The following is a 17,317-nucleotide window of genomic DNA, read 5'->3' as shown; positions in this document are numbered from 1 at the left end:
GGTCATTCCAGCCACAGTCGTTCGACCACCGGCGAAACTCCGTGCAATAAACCTCTGCGGGATTCCTACCCTGTCTGAGAGCGCGCAACTGACCTTCAGCGGATGCCTCTCTATCAGGGTCGTCATATAACAGTCCTAAAGACCCAAAAAAAGCGTCTACTGACAGCAACACCGGATCATCTGCTTTTAAACCAAATGCCCAAGTCTGGGGATCCCCCTGGAGCAAAGAAATAATAATCCCGACCCGCTGAGATTCAGTACCCGAGGAGATCGGTCTTAAACGAAAATAAAGTTTACAGGATTCTTTAAAATTAAAAAACTCTTTTCTATCCCCGGAAAAACGGTCAGGCAAATGCATTTTTGGTTCAGGAACTACCCTCGGGGAAGTTCGTAAAAGATCTTCCTGCGACTTCACCCGAAGGGAAAGATCCTGAACCATCTGAGTAAGTTCTTGAATCTGACTGACTAAGAGCTGACCAGGATTTGGTCCTAACCCTGTTGGATTCATGAGGCCGACAATTTCTTACAAAAAACTGAATAAAAATTAAACTCCGTTTTAATTTTAAGTTTTGGTATGGCCGGTAATAATGTTATGATTCCAGCACTCCTGACCGGAGGAGATTTTATGACAAGGACCAGAGCGCTGGAATGGAATGCAGGTAACGGGAGCAGGGAAGACTAGTTGCCCCTGGCGCCCTAACTCTATTGTCTCACCCGTGCTATCGGAATCCCCTGCGAGACTATGGTTTCTTGAGCCCCTGGCAGCCACGTTTGAAGGGCGGATTATGTCTGCCCAACTCCGGTGCCCCCCGGTCTTAGTGAGAGACAAAGGGAAATCCGAGGCAGGATGATGACAAGAGGACCTCTGACTGACAACAGGCCAGGGGCAACAAGCTAACTAACAAAAACAGAAGTATGTGCGGAAACCCGCCAGGGAAAAGGACAACCAAAATCCACTTGTCCAATACTCCTACCCAGCACCGCCGGATACCAGAGTGGACCTGTGGAAGCGGAATCCTCCGCAGAATGCTCCAAAACACAAATAATAAATAATAAAGCGGACAAGCCGCAACACACGGCAAGGCCGCGACTCACGAACACCACTGGATGTTATATGGTGATTAGTCAGGACTCCAGGAATAAGATGACAAACTTCCGAGTTCAGGACTTCCGAATACTGGAATGACCGGATACAGCAAGACTGGAACAGACTCTCAGCAAACAGAAACAGCATGCAGGAAGCTATTACCGGCGTCTGTGAGAAGCCCTGGGAGTGTATTTAACAAGGAGTCCTCCAATCAGCTGCCAAAAGGCTGATTAGAATAAATGCCGTGCAGCTGCCTTGCTGCATGGCCAGAGAGCAGGAGAATACATTAACTCTTAAAACCTAGCAACGGGGAACACGGTCCGCCAGTGGCGTCCCCGTTGCTAGGGTCCGTGCGGCTCAGCGCGCCCGGCGTCCAGCGTTGCCAGGGAGCCGGCGGCTGTCCGCGTACGGCGTCCCTGGTTGCTAGGCGCCGGGCCGCACTGACGAGCGGACCCCGGCGCCTAACAGATACTGTGTCCAATCGCTGTATCCATTGTGTCTCAAGTCTCAACAATTTGAGACCTCTATTACCCCCTCTAAGGGACGGTTGGACCTGGTCTATCATCCGATATTTGAGGGATGTAAGAGGATGCCGAGCAGAGGCAAAATGTCTAGCCACCGGCTGATCACTTTTGCCGGTGGCTATGGCTGCTTTTATAGCCGACCTGTGGGCTGTCATACGTTCCTTAAACGATCTCTCAGTTTTACCTATGTATGACAGCCCACAGGGGCAAATTAATTGGTAAACCACATATTTGGAATTACACATAAGTCGGTATCTGATATGGTATGTCCTACCAGTATGTGGGTGTTGAAACGTGCTGCCAGATATTAAATACTGGCAGGTGGTACAGGTACATGTGTAACAACCCTTTCTAACTCCATACAACGATGTCTGCTGCACTGGATTATAAACATCTGATTTAACCAGAATGTCACGCAGATTTTTTGCACGTTTATAACTGGGCATTAGTCTAGTTTGTTGTAACTGAAGTTCTGGATCCGACTGAATCAAATGCCAGTGTTTTTTGACAGACCTTACAATTGAACGACTAGCTGAATTAAAGCTATTAACCCATGGCAAGACACTTCGCTGATTCCTTACTGTTTGTGCATGTAACAAATTGTTGCGATCAAGACCCATAGCCTTAGTTTTAGCCTGATCTAGCAACCTTGGACTGTATCCTCGATCCAAGAATTTGTTATACATTGCGTCTATCTGATTGACAGCAAATTCAGGATCTGATGTAATCCTAATAATTCGCAGGAACTGGGAGTAAGGCAACCCACGTTTAAGGGGCAACGGATGACTACTAGTGAAATGTAATAAATTATTTCTATCTGTGGGTTTGGAATAAAGGGAGGTAGAGATTTTGTTATTGACTATAGATATTTGAACATCTAAGAATTGAATGGTATTGGATTCGATAGAATAAGTAAGTTTAATGGGATGTTCCTTAGTGTTATGATTGTCTAATGTCGCCATTAATAACTCTCTGGGGCCTCGCCAGATGACCAATAGGTCATCTATATATCGACCAAAAAATAAGATATACTGAGAGATTTCAATATCGGCAAAAAGCAAATCTTCTTCTACCCCAAACATGTAAATGTTAGAGTACGATGGGGCCACACTGGACCCCATCGCACACCCCCGGCACTGCAGATAATACTTGCCGTCATACAGAAAATAATTCTTTAATAACGTCATCTCAAGCAATTTGAGACAAAACGGGATATCAGGTCCCGCATAATCAGGTTGGGCATGCAAAAATGAATCAACTGCCGCTAGACCCCATCATGGGGGATGACCGTGTATAAGCTCTGCACATCAATTGTGCAGAGCAAAGTGCCGGTCGGCAATTCAGGTAGAGCCTCCAGTCGTCTAAGTAGAGTGCTGGTATCCAATAGATACCTGGACATTCTCTGTATATATGGTTGGAAAATATCATCCAAAAAAATCGCTACAGGTTGAAATAAGGAACCCCTGGCTGATATAATAGGTCGGCCAGGGGGCTTATTCAACCTTTTGTGGATTTTCGGTGTGGTATAGAGTAACGGGACTATGGGATGTGACGGTATAAGCGCATCTTTCACGTCAGATGGGATATATCCAGCAGAAACTGCAGATTCTAAACACACCATGAGTTCCCTAGTATATATATATATATCTGAAATGCAGCGCAGCAGTGTCAGAGTGTCCTCCCCAACCTCCCCCCTGCCCGCTGGGCACTTTGGCCCACAGGTGGGACTGTACTATTAAAACGTGACAGTCCTGCTGAAATCAGCACAGTTGGGAGTTATGGGAATGTCCCAGTGGCGGAACTACCGCCAATGCAAGCAGTGCCTTCCACTGGGGCCCACCGCTCTCTAGGGGCCCAAAGCATAGGCAGTTACTCTAGCCGCCGCAGCCCCCGCAGTGAGTGAATGGAGATGCGCTGGGGGCTACGGCAGTGCTTCCGTACATTGCAATGTAAAAAAAATTAAAAAATGGCTGCCCGCAAGGTGGAGACAGACGCTTGAAGTCACATTTGACCTCTAGCGCCTGTCTCCCCGGCGGCGGGCATTTTAAGGTTTTCTTTCACACTGTAATGTACGGAAGCGCTTCGGCAGCCCCCAGCGCGTCTCAATCCACTGTGGGAGCTAGAATTATACATACATAAGCCCACACACACCCTCTCATACTTTACTGGAACAGTGGCCAGGAGACCCCTGGCAACTCACAGGGGACATCCCTGGCAAAATGCAGGAAACCCCTGGCAACGCGGAGGAGACCGACAACAAACAATAGAAGAAAAATCTGCACTCTCAAAAACTTAATCAATGGATTGAGGATACCCCGAATAATATATTTAGAAGAATCCAATAGTTTTTTTCGGGGGTGCTACCTATGACAACCTTAAACGACACCTATTACACAGAAAAGAAATGGGGTTGTACTATAAGGTGCACACAAAAATTAATTAAAATTTAACTTTTATTGTTCTATTAAGAGACCCAAATTTGGGCCATATGCGAAATATAGAATTAAAATTGAAAGAAAAATCAAAGAAATGTGCACTAAGATAGAAATGTGAAAATTTTAAAAGATTTGTCCGCTCCAATGATTGCACTGGCACTGATTATATTGTTTAAATTTTTTATGCTTGTACTTGCATTATATGAATAGTGTGCAACTATTTGAAAATTGCCAACTATGTCCTGGAATAATTACTGGAATCCTTAATTAATATCAGAGTCATCTTTTTTTGCTGATAATTTAATAAAAATTCCTTATATTTTTTACGATGACGTCTGTACCTCTGCGTAAGTATGTTGAATTGATTATTCTTTATTACATTGAGTGCATATATATGTTAGATAAAGAAATCCTTATGTTTTTGTGATAACTTGCTGTATCTCTGCGTAAGTATGTGAAATTAATTACACTTTATTACATTGAGTACATGAATATGTTAGATTGCTCTGTGTCCGGTTGCGCTCCGGTATTTGTTGCTACACTTAGCAAAAAACTCTCCTTTGTTTTATGAGAGCTGTCAACCCCTACTGCCGACCTGGCAGATAAGAGGTGTTGGAATTACAATATATTTGTCTCAATCAATATTATATGTGTATGCACACTGTATTAGTGCCAAACTTCTCAGACTGAATATGAGATGAACCGGAGATATCTATATATTTCCTATACAGCTATTTGACCACTCTAATATGAGGATTGTGCTCTTAGGTTCACGTGACTAAAATTGAGAGATTTTTTCTACATACTAAGTGCACCAATCAATTATTAATTAATTACACAGGTGTTCCACATTGCTATGTGGGTATACAGCATGTGTTGGAATATCACATTTATCTATTTCACATTGAGTATCAAAATAACACTATGGTGCACTCTTATTTTAATAGTTACTTTAGAAATGAAGAGACCACACTAATGTACATTGCTAATTGTTAATTGAGGACAAGTGTTCCCTCTATATATTTTGCAAAGAGTGGTAGTCCTGTATTGAGCCTTAGGTGCTTAAAGATGTAATGATTAAGATATCAATTTAATTTTTAGGGCATTCCCCAGTTAGCCATATAATATTAAGACACCCTGGCTAAGCTGTTATATCATTACATCTGTGACAACATCGCGGCAGTGTTCAGACTCATAGGTATTTGTCTGACAGTCGGGTATTCCCGTACTCGCTGCGCAGTGTTTGTCAGCTCAACAACTGTCCACGTCCTCCAGACAGCTTACCAGAGGTACTGATAACATAAGGCATTACAGGATATCTTAACCGCAACAGTTTTTGGTTGGCATTTGCACCAATCAATTACTAATTGATTACACAGGTGTTCCACATTGCTATGCGGATATACAGTGTGTGTTCGAGTATCACATTGATCTAAATATTTCACAATGAGTATCCAAGTAACACTGTAGTGCACTCTAATTTTAATTGTTACTTTAGAAATAAAGAGACCACACTAATGTACATTAATGATTGTTAATTGAGGACGAATGTTCACTCTATATGTTTTGCAAAGAGTGGTAGTCCAATATTGAGCCTTAGGTGCCTAAAGATGTAATGATTAAGATATCAATTTAGTTTTTAGGGTATTCCCCAGTTAGCCATGTAATATTAAAACACCCTGGCTAAGCTGTTATATCATTACATCTGTGACAGCATCGCGGCAGTGTTCAGACTCGTAAGTATTCGTCTGACAGTCGGGTATTCCCGTGCTCGCTGTGCAATGCTTGTCGGCTCAACAGCTATCCACGTCCTCCAGACAGCTTGCCAGAGGTACTAATAATATAAGGCATTAAGGATATCTTAACCGCAACGGTTTTTGGTCGGCATTTGTCCGACCCACGGATGTGCCCGTGTTGCCGTGCGGTATTAGGATATCACCAAGTTACACACAAATACATATAAATGGTTAGTGCAAGAGCATTGAGAGCGGATCAAAAGCCGATGCGCGCATTTCGCAACTAGCTTTTTCGAGGCTTAACCCGAATGCCTCTCCTGACAGGAACTTTATGCCGTGACTGAGCCAATCGCCGTGCAGCCCTGAGATTACATGACCGCTGCAGCTGATCCCTGTTGATTATACACCGCTGACCCCCATTCTGATTTCCATGAACCTAAATTGGTTCGGGAGAAATGCTGGTGTGTATTGCTGACACTTCTTTAGATTAGCGTCTCTGCTGTTATTATGCCAACGTATTAACCCACTCTAGGTCAGTGTATAATTACGAGAGCAGATCTAAGCCATGTGAGTGGTAATATGTAAATCTTATAGGTCTGTTCCTCTTTAGCCACTGTTAATACTCTCATGTTGTCTAATACACTAAAGTTACTTTGCTGGTTTCCGTCCGGGTATAACATCCCTTGAAACTTGTGACGCTCTGTTGACTATATCTGTGTTAATGCGTGCAGACCTAATCATGTTGCATTTGTTAAATTGGCGTCTCAGTTGTTACTATGGCAACAAATAAACCCCCTCTAGACCAGTGTGTAATAATGGGAACAAATCCTAAAATTACAATTATGTTAAACATATAAGTGTTACAAATCCACCTCCGCTTAAGCTGCCATTGATACTTTCCTATTAATCTATGTAACTATGAATGATAATAATAACTACTTATTTGTATCTGGATATCATATCCCTTGTGATTTATGACACTCTATACCATTGCATCTATATATGTTAATAAATGCTGATCAGATAACTGATTAATTTTAAATGATATTTCTTTAGATTGGCATTTTTGCTGCTATTATAGCAGCGTGTTGCCCCACTCATGAGTTGTGTATGTTTATAGACACAGTTCTGAAAACTGAAGACCTCAGTGCCATGGAAAGCAATATGTAAATATTATGTGTCTACTTCCACTAGGACCGCCGTGAATACTCCCCTATTTTTCTATGTAACGAAAAAGGTGCTACTAGCTACACAATTTAGTTTCCGTCCAGATATTGAATCCCTTAAAAATGATAACACTATCTTGTCTTCATCTATCAATATAGATAGATGAAGACCTGGTAATTCCATGCTACTTATCTTGTTATGGTAGTGCTTCATGTTAGACCCTAAGTGGCCTCACCTAAAAATCAATTATTATTGTGAGACTGTAAAGACCGTGCTTGATATTAGTAATAAGTGCAAAATATTAAATTGACTCCAATTTAATGGAGTATTGGTGATAAACTAATAGTGGGGGTCTCTTAATAGAACAATAAAAGTTAAATTTTAATTAATTTTTGTGTGCACCTTATAGTACAACCCCATTTCTTTTCTGTGTAATAAACGCGGAGGAGACCCCTGGAAACGCGCAGGAAACCCCAGGCAATGCGCAGGAAACGCCTGGCACCACGCAGGAAACCCCTGGCACCGCGCAGGAAACCCCTGGCACCGCGCAGGAAACCCATAGCAACGTGCTGGAGACCCCTGGCAATGCGCATGAAACCCCTGGCAACGCGCAGGTAAAAATATGTAATCTGGCACTGTGGGGGCATATATATATATATATATATATATATATATATATACAAACAGAAAGTTCAGCACTCACCAAAGCAAGCTCACTTATTTTCACAACATCAATAAATAAATGATGGGGGCTTAGTTAGTGAATTGGCCAAGGCACGGAAGCCTGCAAACCGTTCGCCAAGGTACCCCATCTTCAAGCAGGTCCTACACTATCACAGAGTCTCAAAAATTAAAACCTAGCAACTGTATCACACATAATATAACTGCAAATATGCCCACTTGGTTTACTGTGTATCTGCCAAATACTCCATGGCTTTTAAAGGTACACTAGTCACCTGACACTGGCTGATAAATTACTAAAGAACAGCTGACTCAGGTTTAAGATAATTGGGCTTGCATAGGGGTGCATGAACAAAGCTTGTGGCCACAGTTAATATGAGTTAACCAAAGATTAACCCTACAATATACCAACAAATATAAAACCACAGCACTCACCACCCCAGAAGCGGGGTGCAATGTCTGCACTCACCACTCATAGGGTGGGCTGCATGTAGCCCATGGCCACCTACTTAAATACATACAAACAGAAAATTCAGCACTCACCAAAGCAAGCTCACTTATCCTCACAACATCAATAAATAAATGATGGGGGTTTAGTTAATGAATTGGCCAATGCACGGAAGCCTGCAGTTATATTATGTGTGATACAGTTGCTAGGTTTTAATTTTTGAGACTCTGTGATAGTGTAGGACCTGCTTGAAGATGGGGTACCTTGGCGAACGGTTTGCAGGCTTCCGTGCATTGGCCAATTCACTAACTAAACCCCATCATTTATTTATTGATGTTGTGAAAATAAGTGAGCTTGCTTTGGTGAGTGCTGAACTTTCTGTTTGTATATTTTTAAGTAGGTGGCCATGGGCTACATTCACCCCACCCTATGAGTGAGTGCAGACACTGCACCCCGCTTCCGGGGTGGTGAGTGCTGTGGTTTTATATTTGTTGGTATATATATATATATATATATATATATATATATATAGAGCTCCTATATAATAGCCCAGATATGTGACTCTGTGCCTGGGTGTATAACGCTGGGTGGCGTCATACAGTCACAGATCTACAGCACCCCCATACCCTCCTCTTCCCCCTCGCTGCACCCCCGCACCCTCCCCACACACCCGCAGCTCTCCCAACCGCAGCACTCCTGCCCCTTCTGCGGCACCCGTCCCTCCCCCACCCACAGCGCCCCCGCACATGCCCCTCCCGCACCCTCCCCTACCCACAGCACCCCTGCTCCTGACCCCCAACCACAGCATTCCTGCCCCTACCCCACCCACACAACCCCCACCTGCGCCCCCCCCGTAACAGCACCCCCGCAGCTGACTCCCACCCCCCCAACCTTGGCTACACTGCACCCGCCCCTCTCCCACCCGTGGCACCCCCGCAACCACCCCCCCACCCATGGCACCCCCACCCGCAGCACTCCTGCACTCGCCCCTCCCCTCCCCCATCCACGGCACTCCCGCACCTGCCCCTCCCCCACCTGTGGCACCCCCGCACTGTCCCCCCACCCGCAGCACCCCCACACGTGGCACCTGCCCCTCCCCCACCCCCCTGCTCCCAACTCCTCCAACCATGGCTACCCCACCTCTCCCCCACACGCAGCATCCCCGCACCCACCCACCCCAACCGCGGCACCCGCGCCCCCCTACCACAGCACCCCTGCACCTGTCCCCCACCCGCAGCACCCCCGCACCCCCCCTCCCCGACCTGGGGCACCCCGACACTGCTACCTGTGGGCATTGTGTATAAGTGGTGCTGCTACCTGTGGGCACTGTGTGTGTAAACGCAGCTACTACCTGTGGCCATTCTGTATAGAACTAACTCTGCTACCTGTGGGCACTTTGTGTATAAGCGGCTCTGCTACCTGTGGCCATTGTGTGTATAAGTACCACTGCTACCAGTGGTCATTGTGTGTATAAGTGGTGCTGCTACCAGTGGGCATTGTGTGTATAAGTGGTGCTGCTGCCTGTGGGCATTATGTATAAGAGGCACTACAATGGTTGGCACTATGTATAAGGGGTGCTAATGCTGTGGGTATTATGTGTATAAGTGGCATGACTACTGTGGGTATTATTTATAAGGGTTGGTACTACTATGGGCATTATGTGTTTGAGTGGTGCTACCACTGTGGGCATTATGTTTAAGGGGCATTACTACTGTGGGCATTATGTATAAGCGGCACAACTACTGTGGGTATTATGTATAAGGAACACTAATACTATGGGCATTATGTGTAAAAGCGGTACTACTACTATGACCATTATATATAAGGGGTGCTGCTACTATGTACAGTATGTGTACTAGTGGCACAACTACTGTGGGCATTATGTATAAGGGGCGCTAATACTATGGGCATTATGTGTAAAAGCAGCACTACTACTATGGGCATTATGTATAAGGGGCACTACTACTAGGGGCATTATGTGTATATGCGGCACTACTACTATGGGCATTATGTATAAGGGGTGGTACTACTATGGGCATTATGTGTTTAAGTTGTGCTACCACTGTGGGCATTATTTTAAGGGGCACTACTACTGTGGGCATTATGTGTAAGTGGCACAACTATAAGGTGTGCTACTACTTTGGGCACTACTTATACAGGGTGCTACTACTATGGACATTATGTGTTTAAGTGGCGCTATCACTATGGGCATTATTTATAAGCAACACTACTACTGAAGGCATTAAGTGTATAAGGGGCACTACTACTATGGACATTAAGTATAAGCGGTGCTATTACTGGCTGCATTATGTGTATGAGCGGCACTATTACTGGGGGCATCATGTATAAGGGGTGCTACTACCTCAGTTGTAAAGCACAACAGAATTTTCTGTACTATATAAGAAACTGTTAATAAATAAATTAAATAAATAAATCAATACTATGGGCATTATGGATGAGTGGCACTACTACTGAGGGCATTATGTGTATAAGTGCCACTGTTACTGGGGGCATTATGTGTATAAGCGGAACTACTACTTGCTCTGTAATGTGAATACAGTTGTGCTACTGTGTGGCGTAAATTGAAATGGGGGTGCTATTGTGTGTCCACGCCCATTCAATGTGAGACCACACCCTTTTTTCCAGCACACTCTGTCCCTTTGTAAAGTATGGGAGGGCGCAAATTTATAGTTTGCAGGAGGGCGCCGAACACCCTAGCACCGGCCCTGAGTTGATGGATATGTTGCAGTCTTCTTCCGAACACTGTACCAGCTCACAAATCGCTTCCTTAAACCTGTCAGGAGACACGTGTATGAATATATATATGCATGTGCGTGTGTAGAACATGCTAAAAGCAGCTCAGTTTGTATTTGTTGAATTTACATATATATATATATATATATATATACATACATAAAAGAAGCAGTTAAAATTAGTGATAAGCACCGGAAATTTTTCGGGTTTTGTGTTTTGGTTTTGGGTTCGGTTCCGCGGACGTGTTTTGGGTTCGAACGCGTTTTGGCAAAACCTCACCGAATTTTTTTTGTCGGATTCGGGTGTGTTTTGGATTCGGGTGTTTTTTTCAAAAAACCCTAAAAAACAGCTTAAATCATAGAATTTGGGGGTCATTTTGATCCCAAAGTATTATTAACCTCAATAACCATAATTTCCACTCATTTCCAGTCTATTCTGAACACCTCACACCTCACAATATTATTTTTAGTCCTAAAATTTGCACCGAAGTCGCTGGATGGCTAAGCTAAGCGACCCTAGTGGCCGACACAAACACCTGGCCCATCTAGGAGTGGCACTGCAGTGTCACGCAGGATGGCCCTTCCAAAAAACACTCCCCAAACAGCACATGACGCAAAGAAAAAAAGAGGCGCAATGAGGTAGCTGTGTGAGTAAGCTAAGCGACCCTAGTGGCCGACACAAACACCTGGCCCATCTAGGAGTGGCACTGCAGTGTCACGCAGGATGGCCCTTCCAAAAAACACTCCCCAAACAGCACATGATGCAAAGAAAAAAAGAGGCGCAATGAGGTAGCTGTGTGAGTAAGCTAAGCGACCCTAGTGGCCGACACAAACACCTGGCCCATCTAGGAGTGGCACTGCAGTGTCACGCAGGATGGCCCTTCCAAAAAACACTCCACAAACAGCACACGACGCAAAGAAAAAAAGAGGCGCAATGAGGTAGCTGTGTGAGTAAGCTAAGCGACCCTAGTGGCCGACACAAACACCTGGCCCATCTAGGAGTGTCACTGCAGTGTCACGCAGGATGGCCCTTCCAAAAAACACTCCTCAAACAGCACATGACGCAAAGAAAAAAAGAGGCGCAATGAGGTAGCTGTGTGAGTAAGCTAAGCGACCCTAGTGGCCGACACAAACACCTGGCCCATCTAGGAGTGGCACTGCAGTGTCACGCAGGATGGCCCTTCCAAAAAACACTCCCCAAACAGCAGCACATGATGCAAAGAAGAAAAAAAAGAGGCGCAATGAGGTAGCTGTGTGACTAAGATAAGCGACCCTAGTGGCCGACACAAAACACCTGGCCCATCTAGCAGTCGCACTGCAGTGTCACGCAGGATGGCCCTTCCAAAACCCCCCCCCCAAACAGCACATGACGCAAAGAAAAAAAGAGGCGCAATGAGGTAGCTGTGTGAGTAAGCTAAGCGACCCTAGTGGCCGACACAAACACCTGGCCCATCTAGGAGTGGCACTGCAGTGTCACGCAGGATGGCCCTTCCAAAAAACACTCCCCAAACAGCACATGACGCAAAGAAAAAAAGAGGCGCAATGAGGTAGCTGTGTGAGTAAGCTAAGCGACCCTAGTGGCCGACACAAACACCTGGCCCATCTAGGAGTGGCACTGCAGTGTCACGCAGGATGGCCCTTCCAAAAAACACTCCCCAAACAGCAGCACATGACGCAAAGAAGAAAAAAAAGAGGCGCAATGTGGTAGCTGTGTGACTAAGATAAGCGACCCTAGTGGCCGACACAAACACCTGGCCCATCTAGGAGTGGCACTGCAGTGTCACGCAGGATGGCCCTTCCAAAAAACACCCCCCAAACAGCACATGACGCAAAGAAAAAAAGAGGCGCAATGAGGTAGCTGTGTGAGTAAGCTAAGCGACCCTAGTGGCCGACACAAACACCTGGCCCACCTAGGAGTGGCACTGCAGTGTCACGCAGGATGGCCCTTCCAAAAAACACTCCCCAAACAGCACATGATGCAAAGAAAAAAAGAGGCGCAATGAGGTAGCTGTGTGAGTAAGCTAAGCGACCCTAGTGGCCGACACAAACACCTGGCCCATCTAGGAGTGGCACTGCAGTGTCACACAGGATGGCCCTTCCAAAAAACACTCCCCAAACAGCACATGACGCAAAGAAGAAAAAAAAGAGGCGCAATGAGGTAGCTGTGTGACTAAGTTAAGCGACCCTAGTGGCCGACACAAACACCTGGCCCATCTAGGAGTGGCACTGCAGTGTCACGCAGGATGGCCCTTCCAAAAAACACCCCCCAAACAGCACATGACGCAAAGAAAAAAAGAGGCGCAATGAGGTAGCTGTGTGAGTAAGCTAAGCGACCCTAGTGGCCGACACAAACACCTGGCCCATCTAGAAGTGGCACTGCAGTGTCACGCAGGATGGCCCTTCCAAAAAAAACTCCCCAAACAGCACATGACGCAAAGAAAAAAAGAGGCGCAATGAGGTAGCTGTGTGAGTAAGCTAAGCGACCCTAGTGGCCGACACAAACACCAGGCCCATCTAGGAGTGGCACTGCAGTGTCACGCAGGATGGCCCTTCCAAAAAACACCCCCCAAACAGCACATGACGCAAAGAAAAATGAAAGAAAAAAGAGGTGCAAGATGGAATTGTCCTTGGGCCCTCCCACCCACCCTTATGTTGTATAAACAGGACATGCACACTTTAACCAACCCATCATTTCAGTGACAGTGTCTGCCACACAACTGTGACTGAAATGACGGGTTGGTTTGGACCCCCACCAAAAAAGTAGCAATTAATCTCTCCTTGCACAAACTGGCTCTACAGAGGCAAGATGTCCACCTCATCATCATCCTCCGATATATCACCGTGTACATCCCCCTCCTCACAGATTATCAATTCGTCCCCACTGGAATCCACCATCTCAGCTCCCTGTGTACTTTGTGGAGGCAATTGCTGCTGGTCAATGTCTCCACGGAGGAATTGATTATAATTCATTTTAATGAACATCATCTTCTCCACATTTTCTGGATGTAACCTCGTACGCCGATTGCTGACAAGGTGAGCGGCGGCACTAAACACTCTTTCGGAGTACACACTTGTGGGAGGGCAACTTAGGTAGAATAAAGCCAGTTTGTGCAAGGGCCTCCAAATTGCCTCTTTTTCCTGCCAGTATAAGTACGGACTGTGCCTACTTGGATGCGGTCACTCATATAATCCTCCACCATTCTTTCAATGGGGAGAGAATCATATGCAGTGACAGTAGACGACATGTCCGTAATCGTTGTCAGGTCCTTCAGTCCGGACCAGATGTCAGCATCAGCAGTCGCTCCAGACTGCCCTGCATCACCGCCAGCGGGTGGGCTCGGAATTCTGAGCCTTTTCCTCGCACCCCCAGTTGCGGGAGAATGTGAAGGAGGAGATGTTGACAGGTCGCGTTCCGCTTGACTTGACAATTTTGTCACCAGCAGTTCTTTGAACCCCAGCAGACTTGTGTCTGCCGGAAAGAGAGATCCAAGGTAGGTTTTAAATCTAGGATCGAGCACGGTGGCCAAAATGTAGTGCTCTGATTTCAACAGATTGACCACCCGTGAATCCTTGTTAAGCGAATTAAGGGCTCCATCCACAAGTCCCACATGCCTAGCGGAATCGCTCTGTGTTAGCTCCTCCTTCAATGTCTCCAGCTTCTTCTGCAAAAGCCTGATGAGGGGAATGACCTGACTCAGGCTGGCAGTGTCTGAACTGACTTCACGTGTGGCAAGTTCAAAAGGTTGCAGAACCTTGCACAACGTTGAAATCATTCTCCACTGCGCTTGAGACAGGTGCATTCCACCTCCTATATCGTGCTTAGTTGTATAGGCTTGAATGGCCTTTTGCTGCTCCTCCAACCTCTGAAGCATATAGAGGGTTGAATTCCACCTCGTTACCACTTCTTGCTTCAGATGATGGCAGGGCAGGTTCAGGCGTTTTTGGTGGTGCTCCAGTCTTCTGTACGTGGTGCCTGTACGCCGAAAGTGTCCCGCAATTCTTCTGGCCACCGACAGCATCTCTTGCACGCCCCTCTCGTTTTTTAAATAATTCTGCACCACCAAATTCAAGGTATGTGCAAAACATGGGACGTGCTGGAATTTGCCCAGATTTAATGCACACACAATATTGCTGGCGTTGCCCGATGCCACAAATCCACAGGAGAGTCCAATTGGGGTAAGCCATTCTGCGATGATCTTCCTCAGTTGCCGTAAGAGGTTTTTAGCTGTGTGCGTATTCTGGAAAGCGGTGATACAAAGCGTAGCCTGCCTAGGAAAGAGTTGGCGTTTGCGAGATGCTGCTACTGGTGCCGCCGCTGCTGTTCTTGCGGCGGGAGTCCATACATCTACCCAGTGGGCTGTCACAGTCATAGAGTCCTGAGCCTGCCCTGCTCCACTTGTCCACATGTCCGTGGTTAAGTGGACATTGGGTACAACTGCATTTTTTAGGACACTGGTGAGTCTTTTTCTGAGGTCTGTGTACATTTTCGGTATCGCCTGCCTAGAGAAATGGAACCTAGATGGTATTTGGTACCGGGGACACAGTACCTCCAACAAGTCTCTAGTTGCCTCTGCAGTAATGATGGATACCGGAACCACGTTTCTCACCGCCCAGGATGCCAAGGCCTCAGTTATCCGCTTTGCAGCAGGATGACTGCTGTGATATTTCATCTTCCTCGCAAAGGACTGTTGGACAGTCAATTGCTTGGTGGAAGTAGTAAAAGTGGTCTTACGAGTACGACTCCCCCTCTGGGATGACCATCGACTCCCAGCAGCAACAACAGCAGCGCCAGCAGCAGTAGGCGTTACACGCAAGGATGCATCGGAGGAATCCCAGGCAGGAGAGGACTCGTCAGAATTGCCAGTGACATGGCCTGCAGGACTATTGGCATTCCTGGGGAAGGAGGAAATTGACACTGAGGGAGTTGGTGGGGTGGTTTGCGTGAGCTTGGTTACAAGAGGAAGGGATTTACTGGTCAGTGGACTGCTTCCGCTGTCGCCCAAAGTTTTTGAACTTGTCACTGACTTATGATGAATGCGCTGCAGGTGACGTATAAGGGAGGATGTTCCGAGGTGGTTAACATCCTTACCCCTACTTATTACAGCTTGACAAAGGCAACACACGGCTTGACAAATGTTGTCCGCATTTCTGTTGAAATACTTCCACACCGAAGAGCTGATTTTTTTGGTATTTTCACCAGGCATGTCAATGGCCCTATTCCTCCCACGGACAACAGGTGTCTCCCCGGGTGCCTGGCTTAAAGAAACCACCTCACCATCAGAATCCTCCTGGTCAATTTCCTCCCCAGCGCCAGCAACACCCATATCCTCCTCATCCTGGTGTACTTCAACACTGACATCTTCAATCTGACTATCAGGAACTGGACTGCGGGTGCTCCTTCCAGCACTTGCAGGGGGCGTGCAAATGGTGGAAGGCGCATGCTCTTCACGTCCAGTGTTGGGAAGGTCAGGCATCGCAAACGACACAATTGGACTCTCCTTGTGGATTTGTGATTTCGAAGAACGCACAGTTCTTTGCTGTGCTTTTGCCAGCTTGAGTCTTTTCATTTTTCTAGCGAGAGGCTGAGTGCTTCCATCCTCATGTGAAGCTGAACCACTAGCCATGAACATAGGCCAGGGCCTCAGCCGTTCCTTGCCACTCCGTGTGGTAAATGGCATATTGGCAAGTTTACGCTTCTCCTCTGACAATTTTATTTTAGATTTTTGAGTCCTTTTTTTACTGATATTTGGTGTTTTGGATTTTACATGCTCTGTACTATGACATTGGGCATCGGCCTTGGCAGACGACGTTGCTGGCATTTCATCGTCTCGGCCATGACTAGTGGCAGCAGCTTCAGCACGAGGTGGAAGTCGATCTTGATCTTTCCCTATTTTTGGAACCTCAACATTTTTGTTCTCCATATTTTAATAGGCACAACTAAAAGGCACCTCAGGTAAACAATGGAGATGGATGGATACTAGTATACTTATGGATGGACGAGCGACTGCCGACACAGAGGTAGCTACAGCCGTGGACTACCGTACTGCGTCTGCTGCTAATATAGACTGGATGATAATGATATAAAAAATATATATATATCACTACTGCAGCCGGACAGGTATATATTATATAATGACGGACCTGCTGGACACTGTCAGCAGCACTGCAGACTCATAAAGTAAGCTACTAGTAGTATCAAGAAAATAGAAAAAAAAAAAACACCACAGGTAGGTGGTATACAATTATGGATGGATGAGCGACTGCCGACACAGAGGTAGCTACAGCCGTGGACTACCGTACTGCGTCTGCTGCTAATATAGACTGGATGATAATGATATAAAAAATATATATATATCACTATTGCAGGCGGACAGGTATATATTATATAATGACGGACCTGCTGGACACTGTCAGCAGCACTGCAGACTCCTAAAGTAAGCTACTAGTAGTATCAAGAAGATAGAAAAAAAAAAAAACACCACAGGT

The 17,317-nt window shown here is 46.0% G+C and overlaps 1 long non-coding RNA gene across 1 annotated transcript in view; it reads left to right on the top strand.

The window, feature by feature from the left end:
- The first annotated feature begins 6,116 nt into the window (after positions 1–6,116).
- LOC135058093 (uncharacterized) overlaps positions 6,117–17,317 on the top strand; it is a 33,388-nt gene continuing 22,187 nt past the window's right edge. The window contains exons 1-2 of the long non-coding RNA XR_010244594.1: positions 6,117–6,243; positions 7,359–7,563. This is a non-coding gene — a long non-coding RNA (uncharacterized LOC135058093). The remainder of the gene's footprint in view (positions 6,244–7,358; positions 7,564–17,317) is intronic.

This window comes from Pseudophryne corroboree, chromosome 3 (assembly GCF_028390025.1).
Source record: "Pseudophryne corroboree isolate aPseCor3 chromosome 3, aPseCor3.hap2, whole genome shotgun sequence".
Lineage (NCBI taxonomy): Eukaryota > Metazoa > Chordata > Amphibia > Anura > Myobatrachidae > Pseudophryne > Pseudophryne corroboree.
The sequence above is the reverse complement of the archived record's forward strand: the minus strand, read 5'-3'. Positions and strand labels throughout refer to the sequence as shown.